Consider the following 18,235-nt stretch of genomic DNA (forward strand, 5'->3'; position numbering starts at 1 on the left):
TTGTACTAAAGTTATTCCAAGTGAACAGAGAAAATAGCCATTGCTTACGAGTACATGTTAGTTGGACTCATTCCTAATATGTTGAGGTTTCAGCTCAATAATATATATATTTATACAAAACAAACATTCATAGCAATAACAATACTCTTACTATTGCAATTTAGGGAAAGATGACTTTCCTTTGGGGGTATAAAAGTTTTTAGCTAATAGCCTAATTTTCCTATTGGAATACATATTTTTACAACATGGCTTTGATAATTTAAGGAAATACAATAGACTTGAAAAATAACAGGCTAAACCCCTTCAATTGTGACAGTGCAATGAAAATACAATTCTATGCTTTCTCTTATCATGAAAAGCAAATTCTTTTCTAATAGGAGAATGAGGTGTATAGTATAATAGAATGAAAGGACATTGGCTTTAGCCAGAGTTATGCACATCTCTTCTTCAAAATTACTACAAAAATGTTTGAGTAGTCGACTTACAAACTCAATGTAATTCTTTGGTCAAAGGACATTCTTTCCACAGTTCTTCTATATTGTGATAAAAGAAATACACAATGTGACACCATGCATGTTCTTATCAGAATCAGTTGCAAAATTTGCATATTACCAAATGATAAATTTCTCCCTAGAAAAGGTCAATTACTGTTAATTAATTTCAACTAAATCCAAGCATATAAATCCATGTTTAGCAAAACATGTGAATTTATATTGACTTTCAATTTAAGGATTAGAAAGATATGCCGAATAACTCTCATATTGCCCTGTGTAGGAATTTTCTACCCTTATAAAAAACTGATTTTAAATGTATTAATCCATATGTGCATTGTTGTCACCAATCTGTTAATTTACAGTGTTGAGGCAAACATTTTTTTTCTATTTCATGAGACTGTGTGGAATGCCATCTGTTACTGGATATCCTTATCCTTAAAATTAGATGAGTATTCCAAGTATAGAATCCTGGTTTTTTTTTTTCTATTTTGTGTAAACTCAACATCTGTTGAATCAAAAAGATAGGCTCCCACAGTATTGTTTTAAGTAAGTTATCTATTAAATATCAATGAAGATATGCATTGTTTAGCACCATAATCATATATAAGGATGTTTTATTCTCTTAGTAATTATGATCAGGAAAATAAACAACCTGTGACACATTTGATGTCATCTAAAATGAGGTGTGGAATTTCATTAGCTGTGGGGTATATCTAATGCACTCATTTATCAAAGTCTGCAAAGTCAGAGACTGTAGTTACCCTAATCAGAAGTGTCTTTACTTATAATGGAAGAAACTGGTGAAACAAGTAAGCAAAATTTGTTAAACAGGGTTTGGGGAATTAATCTCACGTTAAGATAATTTTAAGGAAATAATGTTATGGGAAATCAAGTCAAACTAGCATGGTCTTTTAAAATAACTAATTAATTAATTATGTCCTTTAATGTGTTGCATGATGGTAAATCCCTCCTTACACGCTCACCTGCCAAAGCACTTAGTTTGAAAATGCTGTTTTGTGAAGAGCAGGTGTTCAGTACAGAATCACTTTACAGAAAATATATTTAGTATCACACAAAGAATGACATTTTTTAAAGCATTCTTAGCACAGGACCTCATGGTTGTTTTCATACGCTTCATTCTGTGTGTCCATTTCGCTGACAATTCCAATGCAAGTATTCTTTTCCAATGTCACATTCTTCTTGGTGTTTCCAGACTTCTGGTATCACTAAACCATACACTATACCTGCCCCGACCCTGGCCTTGGAGAAAAGATAAATAAATATTAGCAAGATGCTCTGTAAATTGTATAATCTTTAACTGACTGAATGCTATATATAAAGTATACCACTTAGTGAATTGGAACAAGCAAGTATATATGCATCTAGTGTTCCTTAATAAGGAGTTTTCTTTAGCCTTCTCCTGTTTAATATTTTTACAAATGACTGATATTCAAAACAGAAAGTGGGCTCCCAAACTTGTGAGTGCAGGAATAACAAACATTTTGGGTGACAAAGTCAGAATCTCACCTACGAGGTTACTAATTGCCTAACCAATATCTACTTTCTCTCTCTTCCTTAATAAACAAGACTTTGTTGTAGGAACAATGAGAGAATTTTATATTTTATCTTGCAGAGAGGGCTAGCAACGGTATGAACATCTAGACAATCAGATTTTGGGAGATATGTCACAGAGAAATCCATTAGAAGGGGTGCTGACTCAGCTAAATTGAACCTTTATATATGTATCCACTTCTTAATCCTGCCTGAAGCAGGGACGCAATCACATCCCTTCAGGGGTTACCTCTTTACCAGGTGGCAAACAAAGATAGAACCTCCAAAAGATGTTAAAGAAGACACAGCAGCAAGAAGCAATCTAAATCTCTGATAGCACTGTGGAGCTGTCACACCAGATCTCGATTACCAAACTTTGGATTTATCAATCTGTGAAAGAAAAAAATATACTCATTATTTATTTAAGGTGTCATTCATCTCATGTGTTTTTCTAGTAGCTGAACACAATTCCTAATGTTAACATGCAGAACAACGTCATTTATCATGATTTAAAAAACTAAACTCTATATGTATAGCATTTTGGAGATGCAGCTTAGAAACAGATTGTTTCACAGACTCAAAACATACGTATGAAAATTAATTGCTTTCATTGTTACTAAGTAAACACATAAAATATAAAAAAAATACCAACAAAAAGTCCTAACACATTGCATTGCTGATAGCTTGTAATCTATAATTGAAAAGCTTAGTTTTTTTTTCCAGTCACCTTAAATCTATGCTTCATTGCATAGGTTTCAATATTTGAATTGGCTTCAAAATTTAGCTTCAAAATTTGAAAACATCATTTAACATGAATTTTTGGATAAAAAGGACAAAATACGTTCAGGACAGAGCTATCAAACTGTGAGGGAATTAAAATATTTCATATGACATGATTAAAGAAAGACACAACAAATTTTCACTTTAAAGAGAAACTTAGAGGCACATGTAAGCTATTTTCAAACATGAAAATGGTTATACAATGGAGGAGGATTAAATACCTCCTGGAAGGCTGTAAGAAGAGAATGGTGACTGGGGATCTAGAGAGCCAGATGTAACTTTGTAAAAGGAAACTTTTTTTTTGGTGGGGAGAGGGAGTATGTAGGGGATAGTTACTAAATTATATGTTAAAATACACAATTTATATGAGAATGCATTTATTTACTAAACTAGAACCTCAAAAACACGTACACATATGGCATATACAGCTTAATTCATTATCATATACTGAAAACAGTCCTGTGACCATCACTCAAAGAAATGAACAGTCAACACACCAGGAGCTCCCTTTACGTCCCTTCTGAATCATTAGCCCTTTTCCACTCCCCTAAAGTAGCCACTATACTGACTTTTGACACAATAGATATTTTTATATGTTTTTAACTTGATGTAAATTAAATCACACAGTGTGTATCGTGTGTGTGTCTGGCTTTTTCACTCACCCTTGTGCTTGTAATGTTTATCCTTGTTGAGTCTAGCAAGGATTTATTCATTTTTGTTGCCATATATTATTTCATTTTGTGACTATATTGCAATATATGTATCTATTTTATTATTGATGGATCCTCAATTTTTTTCCATCTTTTGCCTATTAAGAATAATGCCACTGTGGACATTGTTGACTCATTTTTTTGTGATTATTTATGTATAGATAGCACTTTTGGTTTTGTTGCTAAATGTAGAATTGCTGAGATATAGTATATGCACATGTTCACATTTTGTAGCCAAGGCCTGGTAGCTTTCCAAAGTGGTCGTGTGATTTGTTCTCCCCTAGCAGAGACCCCCACATGGTCTACGTCCTTCCCAATATATGTTATTATCAATTCTTTTACTTCTAACATTTTGGTAAATGTGTAGAGGAAAAGCCATTCCTCAAATTCATATAAACTTTCAAAGCACCCTGAATAGTCAAACAATTTTGCAAATGAACAAAGTTGGAGGACTCACACTTTGATTTCAAACTTACTACAAGGCTACAAGAATCAAGACAGTATGGTGCTGATTTAAGATTAGACATACAGACCAATGGATTAGAATTGAGAGTCCAGAAATAAAACCATATGTTTATGACTAATTGATTTTCGACAATGGTGCCAAGATTATCCGATGAGAAAAGAAGTTTCTTCAACAAATAGTGATGGGACAGAGGGATATCTACTTGCAAGAGAACAAAATTGAGCCCTTACCTCATACCATATATAAATGTTAACTGAAAATGAGTCCATGATCTAAATATAAGAACCAAAACTATAAAACACTTAGAAGAATACATAGAAGTAAATCATCATAACTTTGGGTTTTGCAATTGATTCTTAAATATGGCACCAAAAGTACAATCAATAAAATGAAAAACATAGATAAATGGATTTATCAAAGTTAATAACTTTTGTGTATCAAAGGACATTATCAGGAAAGTGAAAGACAACCCCCAGGACAGAAAAAAATACTTGCAAATCATATATCTGATAAGGGTTTAGTATCCAGAATATATAAGGACTATAACAGCTCACCAAAAAAAGACCAGCAACCCAATTAACAAATGGGCAAAGAATTTGAATAGACATTTACAAATACATACAAAAATATATAAAGATATACAAATGGAGAATAAGCACGCGAAAAGATGCTCAACATTATTAGTTATTAGTGAAATGCAAATTAAAACCACAATGAGATACTGGTTCGTATTCACTAGGATGCCTATAATTTTAAAAAGGGGAAAATAACAAGAATTAGAGGAGATATGGAGAAATTGAAACCCTTGCACATTGCTAGTGGGAATATAAAAGCATGCAGCTACTGTGGAAAAACAGTTTGGCATTTCTTCAAAAGTTAAGCATAGAACTACCATATAGCTCAACAATTCCACTCTTAGGTGTATACCTGCATGTATTCAAACAAGTAAATGTACACAAATGTTCATAGCAGCACTTTTCATGACATCCAAAAGGTGGAAACAACTCAAATGTCCATCAATGAATGAATGAATGGATAAAGAAAATGTGGTATAAACATGCAATGGAATATTATTCACCCATAAAAAGGAATGAAATATTCATACAGACTGTAACATGGATGGACCTCAAAAAAATTATGCTAAGTAAAAAAAGCCAGACACAAAAGGTTACATATTGTATTAATCCATTTATATGAAATATTCAAAAGAGGTAAACTTATAGAAACTGAAAGCAGATTGGTGGTTTCCAGGGTCTTGGGGGAGGTAGGGAGGAATGGGAAGTCACTGATTCATGGGCATTTAGTTTTCTTTTGGGGGATGAAAATGTTTGGAACTTGGTAGATGTGGTGGTTGCACAACATTATGCATGTGCTAAATGTCACTGAAGTATACACTTTAAAATGTTTCATTTTGTCCTATGTGAATTTTACTTCAGTTGAAAAAATAACTTAGTTAACTGGCAGGAGTGAATGTTAAGGGGCAAATAAGTTTGTGAGGAATGAGTCATATTGTGTATTTTATATTTGAGGAATATGCAGATAGATATTTAAGATGTCCAAAGATTTAAAAAAAAATTTTTGAAAATCATTCATGCACCCCATCATGCAGCACACTTTGTGAGCAATTATGATGTGCAAGGCACCATGCTAGATCTGATAATACATTAGTTAATGGCTTGTGTCTTATTGGAGCTTGATTTATAACAAAGAAGACAATATTAAACACCTAAATATATTTGTGACTTGGGCTACATAGAGATATAAAGGACTTTACAACATCATGTACCTGGAAGAGATTTGGGAAGACATTTCCGAATAAGTGACATTATCTCATGTCTGAAGGATGCACAGATGATGGATAGGTAATGGACAGTGAGAAATTTGAAAGAGATGGGAAAATAAAGACAGACCAACGTCAATGTTCTGAATCATATGAGACTACAATGTTTATGAATATTGAAATAATTAGGATGGAGAAATTGAGAGGGAATAAAAAGGCACATGTTTCAGAGAGTAATTGTTACATCTGTGTATGTGTTTGTGAGTATTTCTACACATATACTTAAGAGATATATGCTTTATCAAGATCAAATTAATTACATGGACTATATTAGAAATCTTAATATAATTATAATTACTAAATTGGGCATTTACTCATGCCTCCATTAATGCAGCAGATTGATGGTTGTGAAAGGCTGAGGGGAGAGTTTGAATGGAGAGTGAATATACATTTATATATATATACAGAGAGGGAGAGAGAGAGAGAAAGGGAGACAGAGAGGGGAGAGAGCGAGAGGGAACGCTACAGGATGCTACCTGCAAAAATAGTCTATAACTTTAAATTGATAGAGCTGAATAAAAAGTTACAGAATAAATACTACAAAAAAGAGATTTTTCTTATTTCAATTTTCTGATAGTAAATGCTAGTGAGTTATTGTCCATCTAGACACCTTACTTAAAAGATTTAGGAACTTGTTAAATAGATTTAATTCATTAGATGTTGGAATTCAGATATTTGTTTCAGGAGGGCTGCATTCTAGGTTTTTTTAATTATTATTATTTTAATAACATCAGAGAAAGCTAGATCAAATGCTTGTGTAACTTTGTATATTTCTCTTTATTGCCTATGAATTAAAATTCAAGAACTAACTTTGGCACAATCGATATATTAAATTTAATTAAAGTCACTGCTATTATGATCCTTAGCACTCTCTGGATTAGTGCCAGTTTCTCAGATGAAAGAAAAAAGCAGTAATTGTAAACTGATTTAGCATGTAATTGGATAGTAATACTATTTATACTAAATTTGTTCAAGTAACCTTTTAATACAGACATAGAGTATATATATTAAGAGCAAGACAATATAATCCAAAAGCATGTCAAAGTGTAACTGAAAGCTAAAAAAGCTTTGAAATATCCAAAACAGCTGTTAATATTTGCAAATTAATTTTGCTTATAGTCCAAAGAGTTTTATCAAAGCAGAGAGAAGGGCAAAAATTGTTGGCAGAAAAAAAAGATCAGTCAAGTCATGATAATTAGGATTAATTTCTATATTTTAGATATATTCATTAGATCTTCCTCATTGTAAAATAGATTGTTTTGTGGAGGAATAAAATAAAGGAGGAGAATGTGTGCTCACTATTCATGTAATATGACTAAAAATCTGTTGGATTATTAATTCTCATCTATACCACATTTTTATAAAAGGAACACTCTAGCATACACAATAGAAATAATTACTCCAAGAAGTTTTTAATCATTGACTTACTTGAGAATAATTTCTAATCTAAAACTTCTATTACTTCCATTCACAAAAGCAAAATGGAGTGACAAAAATTTTAAGCAAATTCTAAGAATAGAAAAGAAATTTTGTCTTATAAATTAGCACATTTTAAGATCACTGAATGTTAATAGTTTATAATTCCTCAATCTAGTGAATAAATAAACCAGTCTATTTGGAAATTGCTCAATACGCCAAAATTCAACAGATAGATGAATTTTCAGCCTCCTAGAAGTGGTTACTGTAGGCCTTAACTAAAATGGGCCCCTCTGGCAAAGGAAATTTCAGTTACCTATTTTCAGGAGTTAGAAGGTAGACAAATTAGTCATATAAAAGTAATACAGTTCTGCTTAATTTGCCTTCACTAGTACTTGATATTTCTTTAGTCTTGGGCAGTGTGCTATTTCCACAAGTTTGAATGATTTGAAATATTCTGTATTATAAGATATAAGAAAGGAAAATATAACTTTTTTAATGGATAAAAATAGTATATAGGAGATAATTAGAATACAAGAAAGTATTAATGTGTATTTCAAGATTTACTCTGATGAGACAGATTAATATATTTTAGAAGTATTGGATAACACACAGGAGAACACTATGAAATTGATGTGGATAAAGGATGGGTAGAATGATAAGAATTGGTGAAAAGAAGAAAGTTATACCAGAAAAAAGAAGCAACAAAAAAGAGTGCAAACCCGAGAAAGAGCAAGATAATGACATGTAACCATGAGCCTATTGGTTGAGTAACCAGAGGAGGCAATGAGGGCAAAGAGACAATATAGTTCATGGATCCAGATTATCAAGGGAATTACAAACAAGGAAGTGTGAGGTAAAGAGGTAAAGAGATTTACCCCAAATCATATTGAGGTTAAGATGTTTACCCCAATAAACCTCACTATATTTTACTTACATTTTTTAAACGCAGTAAAATATAATATAAAAAAAAACTTGGCATCATTTTCTATTATGCTACTTGTTTAAAAATTCAAAATACAGAAAATAAGTATTGAATTTGAATACAAATATTTGAGGTTCTCAATTGTTTAAAAAAGGCCACTAATTAGGGGCTGATCTGGTGGTATAGTGGTTAAGTTCACATGCTCTGCTGCAGCGGCCCAGGATTCCCAGGTTCGGATCCAGGGCACGGACATAAGCATGGCTCATTAAGCCATGCTGTGGCTGCATCCCATATACAAAATAGAGGAAGATTGGCACAGATGTTAGCTCAGGGCTAATCTTCCTCAGCAAAAAGAGGAAGATTGAAGATTGGCAATGGATGTTAGCTCAAGGCTGGTCTTCCTCACCAAAAAAACAAACAAACAAGCAAAAAAAACCGACTAATTATGTAGAACACACACACAAACACACTTATTTAAACACTTTGATTTTCCTAAAATTCTTATAAATGTGCTATCAACCTTTTTCTTCATAGATATTGTGATAGTCTATTTGATGCGTAAACTTGGCTAGACTACACTCCCTAGTTATTCAATCAAACTCTAATCTAGGTGTTGCTGTTAAGGTATTTTCTAAATGTGATTAAAGTCCATAATCAGTTGATTTTTAGAAGTCAACTTGAAGTAAGGAAGATTATTCTAGATAATCTGGATATGTGTTCCCATCACACACTGCCTATTTCCAGTGGAAAAGAGAAATCTTATAGTCCACGGTATGCTGTGGCAATAGAAATGCACAAAATATTGCCATTAGATAATCCTAATCAAATACTTTTAGATAGCAATATTCTGGGTCACCATGTATTTGCTACTCTAGAACATTGTAGTCAAACTAAGGCATATAATTAGAGTGGCTGCTCCTTACTGCACTGAAAAAGTGGGGAAAGAAAAGAATAAGCTCAGGGGTCCAAATTCCAAGCCTAACTCCACATACATTATCTAAAACTTTCTAAATCTGCCATGACAAAAATCTTTATCTCCTCTATCTGCAGGCCAATATTTCTGAAAATGAAACCCGGAGTCTTGTTCTTATAGCTGAATCACGACATAAATTTCTGTTAATGTGAGGGCATGAGTGGGAGGGAATAGAATCCTGAAAATTGAAATAGGGCTATATGGGGCAATCCTAATGAAGTTAGAGGCATCAATCTCCTAAATTCTGATGAGTATTCTTTGCCTTCTCACTCATGCCTGAAGAGTTTGCCTTCCTTTGCCTGAAGAACTTGTAATGGCCTCCCCTGAGATAGTTGCCTTGCAAGACACTGCTGATTCTCCTCAGGACCTACACCCACCACACTCTTTGTTTTTAGACCTATAACTGGATTCATGTTCCAGCATGCCTGAAAGGCTGAGGTACAAAGTGTAATTTTGTGATGAGTTGCATGACTTTTCCAATTTATACAGATAGACATCTGGTAATACATGTGGGAATGGATCTTAAGGATGTAGAATCATGCTAGAAGGAATACAAAGTTTGATCAGGCTGAATTTATTGATACAGTCCCCTTAAGCAGAGACTCTGGAGGCAGTATTTTAGCTCAAGGGGTTATAAAGGGCTCTTATAGTTTAGTTGACTGAAATATAGACTCAAAGGTAGTCTACATTAAATGAAGTTGAAATGCCAGAACTGCCTCTGCTTATTGTAGTGAAACATGCAGAGATGTATGGATATTGGAAGATTAGACTGGAGTTTATTATATAAGACCTCCTCTCCCACCTTGTGAAGGTCCAGAGGACACATCTTTTACCATACATCTTTGTATACATCTTACCACACATCTTTGAAGTGGTGTGGTTGCTTTTCTTTATAGGCCAGAAATTACAGTGGGAACTTCTACCATTGAACTGGGATTCTTCTTTTTTTTTTAGTGAGGAAGATTAGCCCTGAGCTAACATCTGTTGCCAATCCTCCTCTTTTTTGCTGAAGAAGATTGGTCATGGGCTAACGTCCACACCCATGTTCCTTTACTTTATACGTAGGACGCCTGCCACAGCATGGCTTGATAAGCAGTGCATATGTCCGTGCCTGGGATCCGAACCTGCAAACCCCGGGCCACCAAAGTGGAGGGGGAGAACTTAATGGGCTGGCCCCTGAACTGGGATTCTTTTTTTTTTTTTTTTTTTTTAAAGATTTTATTTATTCATTTTTTCCCCCCAAAGCCCCAGTAGATAGTTGTATGTCGTAGGTTCACATCCTTCTAGTTGCTGAACTGGGATTCTTAAATGCAATAGGGACAATTGAGGGTGGCTGGGGCCAAGAAGTGGCACTTAATGCCAAAGACAAGGAGTGTATGGTTACCATGATGGACAATGAAGTCATAGCTGTAATGTGAATTATCTGACTTGTAGAAACCTATGACATTGACAATTTTATCATGGTCTTGGTATCCCTAGAAGAGAAATATATGGACAGTCTACAAAATTCTTTCTTTACAAGCAGAAGAGTTCTAGGTCTAGTGAACAGAATTCTAATTTTAATCACCAAAGGGAGAGTTACAGCCCTCTCTCAATTCCCAGATTTGAACCAGTTTACAGACCCAGAACCCTTTGAATGAATGAGAGGCCAAGTCCCCTTGAGAAAAGACCCTGCTATACTACCTAAAATTTATCTTTCCCATCTTACTCTTACACTTCACCAAAGGGACTTATGGCTATTTATCAGGGTGACTGTGCACTGAAAAAAGGAAAATAACCAGAATTTTCAGGAATTATTAGACAAATACTTCTGAACCAACAGTAATTTCTGGAAATACAAAATAATACTGTTATCCACCAGTCTCAATATGGTCTTATGTAGGTCAGGGGTTCAGTAGAGTTTTAGCTCAAGTTTACCTCACAGTGAACCCGGGGAGGACTCTAAATAGACCAGCAACTAGTAGAATCTCCACATTTTTTTCCTGACCTTAGCATGAGGACTGTTATGGCAGAAAGTCCATGAGAACCGCCTATACCTACATAAATAGTAAACCAAAAGCAATACTGCATTCCTGGGGGGATTGCAAACATTAGTGCCAATATCGAGGACTTGAAAGGTGCACGGGTAGTGATTTCCACCTCATCTTCATTCTACTATCCTATTTGGCCTATGCAGAAAATAGACAGATTTTGGAGAATGAATGTGTATTACTGATAACTTATTTAAGTGTTGACTTCCATTGTAGCTGCTGTTCCAGATACAGTCCCTTGCTTGAACTAATTAACACATTTTCTGGTATTTGGTATGAAGCTATGAATTTGGCAAATGCTGTTTTCACTATACCTATTAGTAAAGACCACAAGAGCACTTCTCACAAGACGTTATGCTGGTCTATTACTTTGATTGGATTTGGTGAGCAGAAAGTGGCAACCACTCTAGACATATCAGTATAAGACATTTGTATGTCAGAGGATGAGAAATAAATCTCATAAAATTTCACAGGCTTTCCACCTCAGTGAAATTACTAGGGGTTCTGTGGAATGGGCTATGTTGATATTTTGTTTAAGGTGAAAAATAAGTTGTTGCATCTTGCCCTTCCTACCACTATAAAAGAAGCACAATGCCTAATGGCCCTCATTTGGATACTCTATTCCAGTCTATTTAACAGTGACCAAAGGATCTGCTAGTTTTCGGTGGGGCTCTGCACCAGGTCCAGGCTCCCATGCAAGCTGCTTTGCCACTGGAACTATATGGTCCCACAGATCTGATAGTTCCTGAAGTGGCAGTGGCAGATACAGATGTGTTTAGAGCCTTTGGCTGGCTCCTATAGATGAACCTGTGTAGACTCCTAGAATTTTTTATCAAAGCCTGCCATCCTCTGCATATGACTACACACCTTTTGAAGACCAACTTTAGCCTTCGTAGAGACTGAGCACTTAATTGTGGACCATCAAGTTACCACGGGATCTGAGCTGCCCAACATAAACCCGGTACTGTCTGACCCATCAAACCACACAGTTGGGCGTGCACTGCAAATGGGCCTATAGGATATTGGGCTTGAGCAGGTCCTGAAGGCACAAGTAAGTTGTAAAAGGAAATGGCCCAAATGCATGTGGTCCCTAGTCCTGCCACGTTATCTTCTCTCTTCAAGTCCACTCGTCTGGCCTAATGTGGAGTTTCCTATGAATAGTTGACTGAAGAAAATTCAGGCCTGGTTTACAAATGCTTCTGCATAACATATGTACTACCCAAAAGTGGGCATTCCTAAAGGAGAGTGGTGAAAGAAATCCTGCCAGTGGGCAGAGCTTCAAGCAACAGAACTTATTGTTCATTTTACCTGGATAGAGAAATGTCCAGACGGGAGAGTCTATATTGATTCATGGGCTGTGGCCAATAATTTGGCTAAATTGTCGAGGACTTGGAAGGAACATAATTGTGTATGTCTGGGGCAAAATATGTGAATAGACTTTTCTAAAAGGTCAAAGAATATGAAGATATTTGTATACCATCTAATTCTTATCAAAGAGTGATCTTAATGGAGGATTTTTTTTTTTTTGGAGGAAGATTAGCCCTGAGCTAACTTCTGTGCTCATCTTCCCCTATTTTATGTGGGACGCCTGCCACAGCATGGCCCAGTGAGCGGTGCATAGGTCCAAGCTGGGACTGGTATCTGCAAACCTCAGGCAGCTGAAGCGGAGCACGCGAACCTAGCCACTACGCCACTGGGCCAGCCCCTGATTTTTAATAGTATAGGATAGTATGACCCCTTCCATGGACACCAGTCAACCTCCTTCCCTGACAGTCCTCTTGTCGTTCCTCAATGGGCTTATGAACAAGGTGGTCATGGTGGCAGGAATGGAAGTTTTGTATAGGCTCCAGAACTTGGATTTCTACTCTCTAAGGCCAACCTGGCTACATGGGACCTGGGGCCATGTGCATTTGAGCCAATCTGCCAACATTTGAAAATAATAATGAGACCTTGATTTGGAGCCATTCCTTGGGGTGATCAGTCAGCTAGCCAGTTGCATGTTGATTACATTCAGCTACTTCTATCATGGAAAAGGCAGTGTTTTGTTCTACTGAAATAGATACTTACTCTAGATGTTGCCTTCTGCCAAAACTACCGACCATGGACTTAGAGAATGCTTTATTTATTATCATGGTATTCTACATAACATTGATTTTAATCAAGAAATTTGTTTTACATTAAATGAAATGTGGTAATGGACCCATGAACATGGAATTTGCTGTTATTAGCATGTTCCCCATCATCCTGAAGTACCTATCTGTATTGAAGGGTGAATTGGCCTTTTGAAGTCTCAGTTACAACACTGGTTAGGTAGCAATACCTTTTAGGGCTGGGGCACTGTCCTCTAGATTTCTGCGTATGCTGTGCATCAGTGTTCACTAAATGGTCTATTTCTCATAAAAATAATTTACTGGTTCAGGAATCAGGGGTGGAATTGGGAGTGGCTCTTCTCGTCATTAACGCTAGATAATTTATTATCAAAATGTTTGATTCCTGTCCTCTCAGATTTAGTCTATGTTGGTCTAGAGGTCTTATATCAAAAAGGAGAGGGACCAGCCCCATGGCCTCGTGGTTAAATTCGGTGCACTCCACCTTGGTGGCCTAGGTTCGGTTCCCAGACATGGACCTACACTACTCACTGGCAGCCATGCTGCAGTGACAATCCACATACAAAATAGAGGAAGATTGGCACGGTTGTTATCTCAGGGTGAATCTTCCTCAGTCAAAAAAAAAAAAAAAAAAAAAAGGAGAAAAGCTTCTTCCAAAGTCAAGAATAATCAGGAATCAGAAAAATGATTTTCTTGAACTGGAAGTTGAAATCGCCCCCTGGCCACTTTGGGCTCCTCATGCCTCTGAATTAATAGACAAAGAAGTGGGCTAGTGTCCTGGCTGGGGCAATTGATTCCAATTACCAATGGAAAATGTAATGCTACTACAACTTGAAGGTAAGAATGAGTATGTCTGGAATATAGCAGATCCCTTAAGGCATCTCTTAGTATGACCATGTACTATGACTAAAGTCAATGGAAAACTACAACAATCCAATTCAGACAGGACTGCTAATAGCCCAGACCCTTCAGAAATTAAAGTTTGGGTCACCTCACCAAGAAAAGAACCACAGTCAGCTGAGGTTCTTGGTAAGGGCAAAGGGAATATGGAACAGGTGATGACAAAAGGTACTATGACTATGTGACCAGTTTCAGAAATGAGAACTGGAGGACTGTGGTAGTTGTAAGTATTTCTTTTTTATTTTGTTATGAATTTGTGTGACTGACATACACACATACATAGATAGATATATGATTGATTGATAGATAGATAAATTTTTATTTTCTTCCTTCTCCTATCCGCTTATCATCTAACATAAAATGAATTAATAATATTTAACTTTACATCACAGTATTTAAGTTACAGGATATCAAAGAAGAAGAGTGAACATCACCCAAGGACTTTACATCCTCTTCCCAGGAAAGGGTTAGAACGTTTTCTGTTGTAAACAGTTGTATCATGTTAGGTAGAAGTCTGACTTAGTTACTGGCTTTATTTGGAGACTAAGTATAATTTAGTAGGTGTGTATGGGGGCTATATTTCTAAGTGATCATTCACATTTCTAAAAGATATATGTCTCTGTAGAAGAAAGGTTTTAAAACTACCTAAATATTAGTTTGTATCATAAAATCATTAAATTTATAATCAAATGTAACCATAATAAATATCTTTTACAGTTTCAAAATGTCTGTATTTTAAACATATCTAATTAGTATTAGCAGTTACAACAGTAAATAGTATTAGACTTGTCCTCACTTTCCATTCCTTTGTAAAGGACAGCTTCTCTAGGTAGAGCATTTTATATTGCCTGTGACGGTTAATTCTTTCAGCCCACTGAAGATCATTCCAACAGTTTCTACTGCTGCTGTTGTTAAGTACCACCTCTCCTTTGAAGGTATTTGTCTTTTTCATTATTGTTCCTCTCTGCTTTTCAAATCTTCCCCTTATTTTGCTTATTTTCCTCTTTCAAAAGGACAGATTACCCTTTATTTAAATTGCTGGGGGGGGGACGTTGTTGAGCACGTTAAGTTTTGTACTGGTATCTTTCATCATATTTGAAAGATTCCCAGACCTCATTTTCCAAATATTACTTCAAACTGAATTTTACCCTCCTTTCCTTCTGGAAAGCTGGTTAAATATATTTTAGAACTTCTTATTCTATCCTTTACGTCTATCTCTTTTTTCATATTTTCCACCTTTTTTTCCTCTCAACTCTGCAATCTGAATAGTTTCTCTGTCATATTCACTTCACTAATCCTTTCTCCATTTGTGTCTAATCTGTTGTTAAGCCATTAATTGAAATTTTAGTTACATCTTTCCCCATTTTACTCTTATACATCTGCTTGAGTTTTTTTTCTGTTCCACTAAGTAACTTCTTTGCTTTTGTGTTGACTGCAGATATTTTTAAGCTAGACATTAATTTCTTCAAACATAGTAATTAGTTTCAGAATGTCTAGAATTTAAACATATCTAACTAGTAACAGCATATGATGCTGTAAGTATATATAAAATGATTCACAACTGAGAATGCTATTACCTGAAATGTTTGCAGGTCTGTATCTAATGGTCACCAGCTTGGAGCCTAATCCTCTTGTGTACTTACGTTTGATGCTTTCATGGTCAATTGTCCTTGAAAATATTCCTGTAGAAATTCTTAAAACCCTAGGGTGAATAGACTTTTCTTCACAGAAGAATTTATTCGATTCTGCCAGAGACATAAAAATCCTGTTACGCTGTGACGACTGTACACTACGTTTGTGGATTGATGGCTGTTTCCCAGCATCAGGCAGCTCTTCTTGTCATCCTCTAGATTTGGGGACAGTAGGATAGTAGCACAGTTCATTCTGGTTCACTCTTTCCCTAATACTACAGTTTTTTGATAGCCCAAAATGTGTACTCTGTGTTTGTGTGTGTGTGTGTGTGTGTGTGTGTGTGACTGAATAGGTTCCTAATTGTAGACAGGCTCTGAAATCTGTGCCTCTTGTCTTGTGAGGCTGGCACAAATGCTCTCTGAGATAGAGAAAATTCAGTAGTATGCTTAAATACTATATATTTGATTTGATTTATGTCTGCCTGGTACTTCCTTATTATTTTGCAATTAATGTTTTAAAGAAGATATAAAATTTATATTTGGAACCGGCCCGGGGGCGCAGTGGTTAAGTGAGCACGCTCCACTTCGGCAGTGCGGGTTCTCAGCTTCGGATCCCTGGCACGAACCGACATGCCCCTTGTCAAGCCATGCTGTGGTGGCGTCCCATATAAAGTAGAGGAAGATGGGCATGGATGTTAGCCCAGGGCCGGTCTTCCTCACACACACACACAAAAATTTATATTCTGTACTTGCACAGATTTCATTGGGAATATCACAGAAAATCATAAATGGCAAATTTTTATAGCCAAATAAACAGATAGCACAGGCAAACCAGTCATTTTGGGCAATTTGATAATCAAAATTATTTATCTCAAATCAGATAGCATGTAAGATGTCATTAATTATATTCCAATAATAAATTAATGTTAATTTTTCTATGAAAATCTTATATTCATAGTATATTGCATGCTTAGGTTCTTTAAGCAAAGAATGGTTAATACAGGGAAATAATTTGACTCATTGAACAAGAAGGAATTTGGAAGCGTGAATGAGAAGCAAAATTTCTGGAATAGTTATAGTAATTGATCCAGTCGCTATATATTTGTTCAGTTTTCCACTTTAAATGGTCTAGATGACCATTCATCAGCTGAAACTGTGAAAAACTGATTTTAAGAAATCCTACCTATTTAAAGTTTGCGTGAATTCAATCGACTGCTAATGCAATTACAGCACTCTTTTCTGCTAAAACAAAATATATAAACATGGAATGCATTCTGAAGAACACCATTGAATGTGTACATTAAATAGGTAATAGTACACATCTTGCCCCTACCTAGTAAAAATTACAACCAGTTGTTCTATATGTGGAATCGTCTTGTTAAATAACATTAAATAAAATCATTATTTTCAAAGGCAATGTTTACACACACACACTCACACACACATATTTCCAGACTGCCTGTCTTTCTACTCATTCTATATAATCTACTAAAAGAGAAAGTTAATATTAACTTATTTTATTCTTGATGACCAATGAGAGAGTCATATCGCTTTGCCATTTGAAAACTATTTCACAGTTTTATACTGATCAATGAATACTTGTTTCTCAGTCACGTCCAAAGAAGCTCATAGTTCCCTCTAGCTTAAAAAAATACATCTGCAGTTTGGAGATAATTTGTGAAAGCAAAATAATCTAAAGAGAATCTCTTTAAATTGTCCTAATAATTATCATAGAGACGATTTTTTTTTCTTAAAATTACAGTTTTATTGCTGCCTAGGTACCTTAGAGATACATCATATGTGTATATCACATTGGGTTTTGTGTTGTTTATTATCTTGTGCTATGTCACATCAAGCAATGAAGTTCCTTAAAATTGAGGGCAACAAGATAAAGCATTTTGACATAAACTTACTCTAAATTCCACTAATTAGCAACATATTGGTTGTAATAGTACATTTAGACAGAGATATATTATATGTGGAATATTTGAAAGATGATACCATTGGAAGATGATGTTGATTTATTTTAACAATGTTTTACAAAGTTTCTTAATAGACTCTTTGCCTGCAAGCAACAAAGTTCCATTAAGGATTTCTCAAGTATTGATGGTTCTTTTAAAGAAGAAATGTGACAATTGGTAAAGTGACAACTTGCAAGATTCTAATAAAGAGGAATGTGATAAGTTAGTCATAGAAATTGGAAATGCTTTTCAAACCTCAGCAGCAGTGTTTATGTATGTATACATGCCCTAGTTTTCTGTCATTAACCTGAGGCTGTTACTTGTTCAGTGTTTCTCTTTATAGAATATAAATATCTTTATATGGAGTATATCTTTTGACCAATTAGCTGCTTTTGTTAGTATTTACACATTGAAATTTATAAGAGAGAGTTAGATACCACCTCCCTTTAA

This window comes from Ceratotherium simum, chromosome 12 (assembly GCF_057802395.1).
Source record: "Ceratotherium simum simum isolate JZ-2026a chromosome 12, ASM5780239v1, whole genome shotgun sequence".
In the NCBI taxonomy this organism is placed as follows: Eukaryota; Metazoa; Chordata; class Mammalia; order Perissodactyla; family Rhinocerotidae; genus Ceratotherium; species Ceratotherium simum.